This window comes from Berghia stephanieae, chromosome 2 (genome assembly GCF_034508935.2).
Source record: "Berghia stephanieae isolate SIO BIC M18660-M18661 chromosome 2, UCSD_Bste_1.3, whole genome shotgun sequence".
Lineage (NCBI taxonomy): Eukaryota > Metazoa > Mollusca > Gastropoda > Nudibranchia > Aeolidiidae > Berghia > Berghia stephanieae.
This window is the reverse complement of record NC_088361.1, coordinates 116,685,812-116,697,575: the sequence shown is the minus strand read 5'-3', so window position 1 is coordinate 116,697,575 and position 11,764 is coordinate 116,685,812.

The window sequence follows — 11,764 nt, the reverse complement described above, 5'->3', positions numbered from 1 at the left end:
CCAGTATTCCATTACGTTGTCATTGGTTTAATTGCAATATAAAATACAGAATAATACACGGTCATCGCATAGGTACTGTATCCTTTTTATATTATATACAATCTGTCCTCGAGATTAAATAAACAAGAACATGATATGAGGGCGAGTCTGAATTCTCTTTGGACATTAGAGTAAAAGAAATTATGCTGACAACCACTGTGAAAGATTAAAGAAAAGAGAAAGATAGAATATCCAACCGTTATGGATTCAAATTTCTGTTTCTTGAGTTTCTTAACAGCGCAATATCCACTAAAACCGCTCAATGCTCTTTTAAAAAAAGTTTCATGCATTACATGTTATGTATAAGATAACTTTATTGTTTTAGGACTCTTGAAATATATAAAACAGACTAACTCAAGAAACACTCTGGAGCCAAATTTCTACCATCATTTTTACCCATTCCACAGTCCACAATTAATGCTACTCAACTTCTTACAAGACAAGACATAGTACCTAATATGCCGTATTATGGAAAAACACGTATCTAAAATGTTGGCCAAGAGCTTGCCTTTCAAAGTCGATCGATTAAAATTACCCCCAGCATGACAAAATCTCTCAAACCTGTGGGAGGTTTTTGCCAGGATGAGGGTCATTTTAATCGATCAATATTTGGAAGACAAGGTTTCTGACCAAAATATTACATACGAGATTTTCCAGAGTGAGCAACGTCTCATGGATTGCTCTCAATGCAGCAGTTGCAAGATTTGTGGTTTAACATTCAACTTTCATCCATTCCTCGGGGAAGGAATGTCAGTCAAAGAAATTCGCCATTTTAAAGAAGAATACAGTACCCAGATATCTTGAACGACATTATATGAACACATAGTTTAACGAGGGGGGGGGGGGGGGGGTCTGCTTTAGTTCTGCCTAGAACTGGTGAAACATTTCATTCATTTTTGTCAGAAAACTTTTTGTTAAAATTTTGATCGAATAAAATGAACCTAAACTTATCAAACCGCGTCAAAACTGGGACTTCAGAGAAGTCTCCTCCCAGGAGAAGAGTCATTTTAACTTATCGATATTTATTGAAGTAAAAATTTTCTGACCAATTTTTTAATAAAATGTCTTTTTGTAATATCACGGCAGTTTTTAAGTGATATGATTTGTGGTAGATAAAGGGTTCAGACAAACTTAAGTTTTATATGTTTAACGGCGTTTTTGACTGTGCTAGGTCATTTCAACACTTAACAAAAGGGCAGATGGTACACTGCACAACTTAATGGGCAGTTAGATTAATTTATAGTTTAGTGCCAGCGACACTCCTAGGTCACAGACATCTATGACAAAGTAAGACAAAGAGAAACGTATTTCAAGGGAAGATCTTAGCAATGGCCAAGGATGGTTTTACTATAATTATAAATGCTTGACCTGGTCCTGGACCAAGAAAATCCTTTAAGTTCAAATATTATATCCTGAAGTGCAAACCCCAAAAACAATGGCGACCCTAAGGACAATTGTATTGGGTCTTTTATGCCTTGTTAATCCAGGACATGCGTTAATGCACGGAATATCACCTTGTACCCACCTATTATTTATCTGGGCAAGACATGACAGGGTTATTTTTTAAACATTATTTAAAACGGATGACCGACTGCACCATTTCAATTTCTCCACGTCTTATTAATTCAGGCAATGTCGTGATAGTGTCAAGGCCAAAACATGCAGAAGATGGGGCAGCGTGGCTCAGTGGTACGGTCTTTGCTTCCTACCCGAAAGGTACCGCCGCTGCGTTGTGTAGCCTTGAGCAAGTCACATCGCCCTAGCTCATTTTGCGGCGCTGCTCTGCGGCTGTCGCCTGAGTTATTCCAGTCTTCTCTTGGAATAGACCCTAAAGATAAATTTCCCCTTGGAGATGAATAAGGGAATTTTAAAATATCATGCTACCGGATTCTGAAAAAAACACGAATTAAAAAATGTGACATGAAAACTAATCTTTCAAATATCGATCGATTAAATGACGCTCGTCTTACCAAAAATCCTTAAACCCGAGACTTCTGTGAAGTCCCAGTTTTGAGAGCTTTTGGCAAGATGAGGCTAATTTTAACCCATCGATATTGGAAGGTCGAGTTTTAGGTACAAATTTTTAAAAAGGTGTTTCTTTTTAGATTACTGCAGTGTGGGAAGTTAAAGCTGGGAACTCCCCTGCTGAAATGAATTATAGTGCACATTTAGCCCGCGGTCCTCGAAATTAAAACTTGACCTCACCGTTCACAGTAGTATTTTGTCAGGGTGATTTGACCATACCCCGGAAAGACAAGTATTTTAAAATGGTTAAACACTTTACAGACTGCGGCAGTCAATTGCTAAATTTAAATCTAAATAAGCGCGAGACGTGGGTTAAATTTAGACTTACGGAGAAAAATTAGTACAGTTTATTAAGTCTCTCCTAACCGGTTATTTTCGGGATTATTTTTCACAAATGTTATTCCTACTGAACACAACAATTGATTTTTTGAACTCAAACTTAAAAACCAATAAGTAAATTTCTACACATTATTTTGTTCAATCAAACGAGCCTTCCACAACAACATTGAATTCTTATAAATACAACTAAGATTTTTCTTCAAATTCGTTGATGTACGAATCAAATCTGAGTAATCAAAATGTTCATTGTATAGGAATCGACGTGTACATATCTATATGCAGATCTGACATCCAAACGAAGTTATGGGCCCAGTTTAACATTGTTGTAATGGACAATATTTTGAGTCATTTTTTGAGATTGCTATTATATTAATGAGATCATAATAAATTAGGTTATCAGACCTACAAATAAGTGCACGTTGATTGGAATGAATGTGGTGATTTTCTATATTTGGTAAAGAGAGGGTTCAGAATGAAAACGTTGGGTTTTATATATCTAAGAAATAAACAAAAATGAATATAACAGCTTAAAAAAAAAAACCCCAAAAAAACACGGAACATCTCGGTCTCAAAACCCTTCTTCAGCCAATAAGAAAAAAATTCAATGAAAACATAAAAATACATAACTTAAAGACTAGATCGACGACAGAGAATTATGTTAAAACAAGCCCATAACTGCGTTCGGCTATCAGACCTACTGATATGTGCACAGTGGTCACAAGTCTTTTGAATCCGTTCTGGATCTTACAATTTTCATTCATTTATGACGTCAGAAAGATGTATCGTAGTCAAATTTGAATTGTTCGTTTAGATATTTATATTTTCCGATACTTTTTTTTTCAATCCAGCAGCAAAATCTCTTTTTGTAATATAAAATATAAATAAAATATAAATTATAAATTCTCTTTATTCATCCCTAAGAGGAATTTTTTCTTTAGGATTCATTCCAAAGGAAGACTGGAATAGCGTTAGCTCAAGTGCAGCGCCGCAAAGTGAGCTAAGCTATGTGATGTGATCAAGGCCACAGGTAGTAGAACTCGGTACTTTTCGGGTAGGAAGCAAAGACTAAACCGCTGAACCACACTGTCTGATAGAAAGTATTTTCAAAGTATTCCAGCAGATATTGTGGGACAATACCTAAATCTCAGAGGTCGCTAGAAAAAAATACATTCAAAGTGGTTAAATCCTGTGATAATTAGATCATTGGGTGATCATTGTAGATCAAAGTATGCCATTGTGTTATGTTTAAAAAAATGACGTAAAATATTGTCCATTACAACTATGTTAAACTAGGTCCATAACTGTTTTCGGATGTCAGACCTGCATAAATGTACACGTCGATTCCGATACAATGAGCATTTTTGTTACTCAAATTGGATTCGTACATCAAAGAATTTGAAGAACATTGTGTTGTTATGCCAATGTTATAGGGTTCGTATTGCTCAATCAAATGAATACCCGGCTAAGGCCGAAAAGATATTTTGTCGACCTCATGATGTGACGATTTCTTTTTCATTTCTAGCTTCCTTGTCCATTCAAAAATGATTGTGAAGCTGATTTTATAATTTTTAAAAATATGTCAGAAAGTACCTTCACTTCTACAGGGTAGCCCCGTATTCAATCAGCCGAAATAAATTGAGGCTCTCTCTTACTTAAATAGTGATGGTATTGGTATCAAATTATATAACGCCTTTCCCTAGGTTTTTCACCTTTAAAGGAGGAGGCGATTAAAAAGTATTACATTGTGAGCCAGAAGGACCCGAGTTCGGGCCCCGCTTCAGGCCTTTTGTTGTGTGTGCAAGACTATCAACCTAAATTTGGTCATATTGGACAAGAATTATTCCTGTTGATATTTACTCAGAGAATTATCTATATTTCCTAATAGAATGCCTAGGCAACGGCATCTAATCATTCCGAGAGGAAGGCCGTTATTCTTTTTAAGATCTATTCTTTGCCTGAAAAGTGGAAAAAGAGGTCCAACATGTTGAACCAGTTCTGGAATATTTTTATCGGCATGGCTGTAGCAGGGCTAAGTGGAGATCCTTCCGTGACACCCAGCGCACCAACGAGCCAGGGTTGTAAGTGTTTGACAAGATGAGGGTAATTTAAATAGATCGTTATTTGTGGGGGCGAGTTCTCTGGCCAAAATTTTACATACATCTTTTTCCAGGGCATGGCGGTTAACTGGTTAAATAAGTAAGAGTTTTCACGTTATATAGATCGTGTTAAATTCCGGCAATTATGGCGTGATGGCTGTTAAATATCATCTATTTGCGTCATTAGCTCGCCCAACCAGAGATTGAAATGAAACATGTCATGGTTGATGTTTTTGGAGACTTCATGATTTCATTTCTCGGTTGTCGTGATTCAAATGTCCTCTACGAAAATTTAACTACTTGAAAGCTAAAGAGTCTAGACATTAAATTATATCTTGTTTACATATCCATGACTTGCTCAGTTTATGAATTATTTAAATCATTAAAAGGTGGATGGATGGCCTTTGCGTGTGCATTCATTATCTCTTTTTCTTTGGTTTTGTTCTTTGTTTTAGGACTGTCCGTCGACAGGTCATGTTATTATGTATGGACCCACTTCGTTTTTAGTAGACATGGTATGTTGTTTGGTTTACCTACAATGTAAACAAAACGGGATCGCATGAAACGAACTAATAAAATATAATATTTGGGAAACAGTTGTTCACATCATTAAAGCACCATCAATGGTATGCATTTTAGCAAAATAATCACCAGTTCTGCCCGAGGTAAATTCCACCGAACTGTACCAAATCTGTAATGTTAGAGGAACTTTCGTGAGAACGCATCACGCAACTGGCGGTCTAAAACAATGAGAGGAGTGACGTCATCTTGATTCATTCTCTAAACTGAATGAGGAACTTAGTGAAGACTGATCAACCAATTGGCAGTCTAAAAACAGTAACAAAGAAGTAAGCGACGTCAACTTCAATCATTCTATTGATGCTATGCGCTTAGGTAATTTACTTACAACTTCCGCCAGCCGGATATAACGTACCAACGCACAAAACTGTGTGTAATCTTGAACGTTTATTGTCTGATTGATAACATTTAATTTAATGAGAACTACTCATAAAAATGGCTGGCTAAAAACAATAACAAATAGCTGGGTGACATAAATTTCAAGTATACAAGTAGCCTTCATAGCTTATGACTTGATACTTCCCCCAAAATTTACAATATCCAAGGCAACGATCAACAAAAGAAAGCAAGAAGTGCAGTACCCAGGAAAAAGATGATCCCGTTGGTTGAACAATTGAATACAACTCATTATTCACTTTTCACTATTCATTTTGGTGGTTGTCGCCTTATTTTATGACGTAAGTTTTTGTCATCGTCAGGATATGAGTTAACGAAGGCTACGCTCGACAAGGGGCTCCTTTAATTACTTTCGTTGTTCCAGTCCAATCGAAATAATGGTAATGCCAATAATATATTAACAAGAAATGAAATAAGATGAGTGGAGAAGAGCCAGAAGACAAACAGAGAATAAAAACTTAAGCGATGATGAGAATTAATTGCGCCGTATCACTTCCAGTTCAATTCCTATCTCTCTCCTAGGGAAAGAGTGTGTGTGTGTGTGTGTGTGTGTGTGTGTGTGTGTGTGTGTGTGAGAGAGAGAGAGAGAGAAGAAAGAAAGAAACGAAGAGAGTGAGATAGATAGATATATAAAGAGATAGATAGATATATAGATAGATATAGAGATAAATAGAGAGAGATAGATAGATGGATAGATAGATAGATAGATAGATAGATAGATAGATAGAGAGAGAGAGAGAGAGAGAGAGAGAGAGAGAGAGAGAGAGAGAGAGAGAGAGAGAGAGAGAGGGTCCTTATTTTTATGATGAGTGTGTATTTGTATGGAATCAGAATGAGATAAATAAATAGATAGATAAACAGATAAGTATAATGGTAGAAATGGAGATTGGTTCTTAGAGTGGTTGAAGAAGAGAATAATAGTGATCTGAGCATAGAAATAAACATAGAGAGAGCATCGCCATTGTCTTTAGAGACTCTTCAGACTTTAGTTATTCGTACTGCATACCACGAGAAGAGTTTGTCAAACAAAAAACACCTGCTCGGTCATTATTTCTCAAGTATTGTTTGGCGGTATGTCCGATTGTCGAAACTGTCATGGACTTTCCTGTCGGGTCTTGTTTGGATCTTATCTCCGGCTTGAGTCAGATGACCAACTGTCTCGATAACGGATGATACGTTCAGGGCAATGTGACATTTCTTCATTAACATAGATCCAAACGATGCATCTTGATTTTAATTCCTACATACTTGTTATCCGGTAACCGATGGTCGACTTTGACCCAAAACAAAAACAACTTTTTTTCTCTCCATTTTTGCTAGAAAGCTTTAGCTTTAAATATCGATCGATAAATATGACACTCAACTTGTCAAATCGTATATCTATTTCTAAAGAAGGCAAATAGTAACAAGTGATTAAAAAATGAAAGAGTGGCACCAAAATAATATTGGAAATTATTTCTCAAATAATGAACAAGTGTGGAGACACTTATTGCTTTCTCCTCATTTTGGGATCAGTTTTAGAGGCTATTTCAATGTTTTTTATATGACAGATGGGCAGGTTTTGGAGTATTTTTCAGTAATGAACACAGAGAAGCCGACGAAACTAAACTAAATCCTTCCATAATTATTCAAAATAACTAAAATTCGATGTCGCTGTGTCGAAATATTACAAAACGACCATTTGTCACAACCGCTTAACACAAAAATACCTTTATTGTGTTGTGGAAACAAAATCAAGGTCATAGGATTGTGGTAGGATGCTTTACGCATTTACCTTTTGGTAATGAAAAGGTACATGTCTTTGGTTAATGAGTGAGTTGTTGGAATTGTAATGACATCCTCACTGCCCTACCGCCCTTCCGTGACCCAGCGTTGCCTTCCTTAACGGATAACCTGACACCAGGACTTGTATTGTAGCTTTATTTTGAACACTCTCAATCCTAGAGATTTTTGCTCCTTTTCAAAATTGGAAGAAATTGTATTAAAAATGAACATGTGCATATATAGTTTTATTCAACTATCATTAACATGTAAAACCTAAAAACATTAACTTTGATACTACGCCTATAATTTGTCTCAGAAAAAATAGACATGGGGTAAAAGTAACCCGGGTAAGCAACGGATATAGTCGGTGTTAGGGTTGAGTGAGTTAAGTTAGTGCACCCCCTAGTGATTTATTGTCGATAGGTAGAGTAGTGCTCAAGGAAACAGATGATCCCTTAGACTAAGCCATAGAACCAAATTGCTATGTATAGAACTCAACTCAAGATTTGGTTTCTTTTGATGGTCGTCGCCTTGAATTTTGACGTAATTTTTTGGTCAGTGTCAGTCTCTATGAGATTTCAAAGACTACTGACCTAGCTCGTGGGGTCCAAGGGATGACACTCGATTTTGGGGATTGTGGGTCCAAAATGTGACAGAGAAGTCGTGAAATTACACCTTCTACTCCTCCGGTTCCAAATTCCTTGGAATTATGTAAATAACTCGCCCTTCGGGGGACTAATAATGAATAGGCTACATATTGAATCATAAGGTGCCATAGCTATTTAGTAGCAGGTGGTATAGGCAGATTATTAGTATCTATAACGGAATGAAAAAAAAGCGAGGATGGATGATCTTTATTGACGACCAACATTTATTTAGACTAGAAAATAACGTGTCATCACTCTGAAACTAGAATATCAATTTTAAAAAGTATAAATCCAGTCCTCCGGATGTTTGGTTTACATTTCCAATGAGATTGAAACCAGTTTCTTTTCGACATCACACATTTTTCCCTGTTGAACTCCCGCTGTTGACGACGGAATGATGAGTCATGGCAACAGGGTTTTACTCACATTTTCTTACCCTACACAGGTGGGTTTTTTTTCTGGGTTTTTTTTTTTATGCGAGGCTTCGTGGTCTTGTGGTATGGTTTGTAGATCTCTGGGTTTATTCCCACTATTGTCTGCCCAAAGTTGAGTGCTTCGAGAAGGCTCTTTACTCACATTTTCTCTTCATACTCAAGTGTGAAATGATCACCTGGAGAGTATTAGTGATCTCTTTTTTAAAAATTGTAGTAGCGCCGTACAAGGGGCATGTAAAAATGAAATTATTTTTAAAAATTGAGCTTTTATATAGTGCAATATCCACTAAATGTGCTCAAAGCGCTTTACAAGGGGTCCCGGTCAACAGCAACATTTAACATGTAGGACGGGACATTGATCATGTATCACCCAACGTGTTGCTGATGTATTCGAGCTCATTTAGTGGATATTGCGCTCCATAAAAGTTCACGTTTTTCTTATTTCTTAAGTGTTGAAGAATAAAGCCATCACAATTTAAACACTATTCCTGGATTTACCTTGAAACTAGTCTAGGTGTTGATTCTCAGTTTTGTGTGAAATCAGACGCACGGATAGAATCACTGCAGATGTTATTTGCAATCGTTATTATTATCATTGTTAATAATGTTGTTATCGAAATGTTATTGATTCCATTATGCAAGAAGTGTCACTAAATTGACATATCTATTCTTCTATCTATCTATCTATCTATCTATCTATCTATCTATCTATCTATCTATCTATCTATCTATCTATCTATTTATTTATTTATCTATCTACTTATCTATCAATCTATATATTTATCTATCTATTTATCTATCTGTTCATCTGTCTATATATTTATCTATCCGTCTGTTTATCGATCAATCAATCTAATTATCAATGAAAATCTCTCTCTCTCTCTCTCTCTCTCTCTCTCTCTCTCTCTCTCTCTCTCTCTCTCTCTCTCTCTCTATATATATATATATATATATATATATATATATATATATATATATATATAGTGGCGCTGGCTTCCGGCGACAACAGACGTGTTGTGAATGTTTACCTATTTTCTACACATATTTTTATTCATTTATCTTTCAATCGTCGGAATTTACGCCTAATTTTTATTCAAAATGGATGTGAAGTATATATTGTTCCTGATTTTTATATCTATTAGTATATTTATAAGCATAAATGGTGTTTTAGCCTGTAATTTTGCTGCCAAAAGCCTATCGATAACTTATACTCCAGAGACTCTCCGATCCCTCCAACCCGTGTCACCCCACCACCCACTATTGACACGTCGTTTATTAAAGTAAGAAAGAGGGGGAGTAAAGGAGGAATAAAAACAAAATTTAACAGACGGCCTTTTCGTCCATTTTTACCCTGTGTAGTGACAGGTAATGTAAGATCACTGAAAAATTGATGAACTGTTTTCACTGTGTCGTTTTAATAGTGACTATCGTCAAGCCTCCATAATAGCTTTAACAGAGACTTGGCTATCTCCTCACATACCATCATCATGTTTTGATATTGAACAATATTCACTATTTCGAGGAGATCGGACTAATGTAAATAAACGAACTGGGGGTGGGGTGTGCACATATATTAACAACAAATGGTGCCACCCCAATAACTGTCAGATAAAGAACATGTATTGTGACCATTATATTGAATTTATTACTGTTTCGTCACGACCATATTATCTACCCCGGGAATATACTCATGTCATCATCATCAACGTCTACATTCCACCATCATCAGACAACACCACAGCGAAAAATATTTTGAGGAAAGAAATACAGGACAATCAAATTAAGTCACCCGATGCCGTATTGATGGTCACTGGCGATTTTAACCAATGTAACGATTTTACTCTCCCGGGACTTCATCAATACGTGGACTGCGAGACAAGGGACAAAAAAACATTAGATTTATTCCTGTGTAATATTAAAAATAGTTATAAATGTTTACCCCGTGCCCCATTAGGTTTATCTGACCACTGCATGCTCTTGCTACTCCCCACCTACCGCCCTGTTTTTAAACGTGTAAAACCAGTAAAGAAAAGTGTACAGATCTGGAACGGAAGTGTGTGTGAAGATTTGCGTGGTTGTTTTGAATGCACTGACTGGAATGTTTTTATCGAATCATGTGATAGTGTGGATGAGCTGAATGACTGTGTGAGTGAGTATTTAAAATTCTGTGAACAGCTAGTGTCTTGTAAAAAAGAAATAAAATATTATCCTAACAACAAGCCTTGGATAACAAAAGATCTGAAACTTTTATTGAACCAAAAGAAAACTCTCTTTACTAGTGGAAACAAAAAAGATCTGAAAACAAAACAAAAAGAGATAAAGAGGGTAATATCTAGTTGTAGAGACAAGTACAAAAATAAAATTGAAAAATGCTTTTCTTCTGGGGATATACGGGACACGTGGCGGGGGCTTAAAACTGCTGTTAACTATAATCCAAAGCCCACGATTATATCAGAAGATATCGAAATTGAAACTTTAAATAAATTTTATTCACGTTTCGACACAGCAAACAAATTTGATATTGAAAATGAAAAACATAAATTAGACAGGGCTTTGGAAGATGAAATGACTATTGAGGTCAGTGAAGAGGAAACGAGATTCGTATTTTCGAAACTAAACGAGAGGAAGGCTGCTGGGCCGGATGGATTGAAAGGAAAATTATTAAAAGAATGTGCCCATCAGCTTTCCCCCATTTATACACATATTTTTAACTGGTCCCTCCAATGCGTTTCGATCCCTGAAATTTGGAAAACTTCAAAAATTATTCCTGTTCCAAAAAAAGAAAAACTTGAAACTATGAACGATCTCAGACCTGTTGCACTGACTTCAATAGTCATGAAATCTTTAGAAAAACTTGTTCTTGTTAAAATTAGGAATCAGTTTATGCCATTGAGTGATAGTCATCAATTTGCTTACAAACCAGGACGTGGCGTAGAGGATGCCATTTTGCTGTTTACAAACAACATCTACAGGCATCTAGATCACGCTAGGAGCTATTGCAGATTGCTTTTTGCAGATTTTTCTTCAGCGTTCAATACAATGCAACCTCAGTTGGTTGTTCAAAAATTGACTAGTCTGAATTTAAACAAGTATATAATTGCTTGGGTGCTCGAATTTCTACGGAGAGAGCACAATATGTTCAATTAGGACAAAACAAATCTTCCTGTATAACTACAAATACTGGTGCTCCTCAAGGTTGTGTATTGTCCCCTGTATTATTCACAATATACACGAATGACTGTAGAAGTCAAAACCTGAGTGTACCTTTAATAAAGTTTGCAGATGACACCGCTCTTCAAGGCCTCATAACAAATGGCAACGAAGTGGCTTATAGGCAAGAAATTGATAGATTTGTGTCTTGGTGTGATGCCCACCACCTAGAGCTTAACATAAGCAAGACAAAGGAGCTAGTGATTGACTTTAGGAGACTAAGGAACCGATAGAA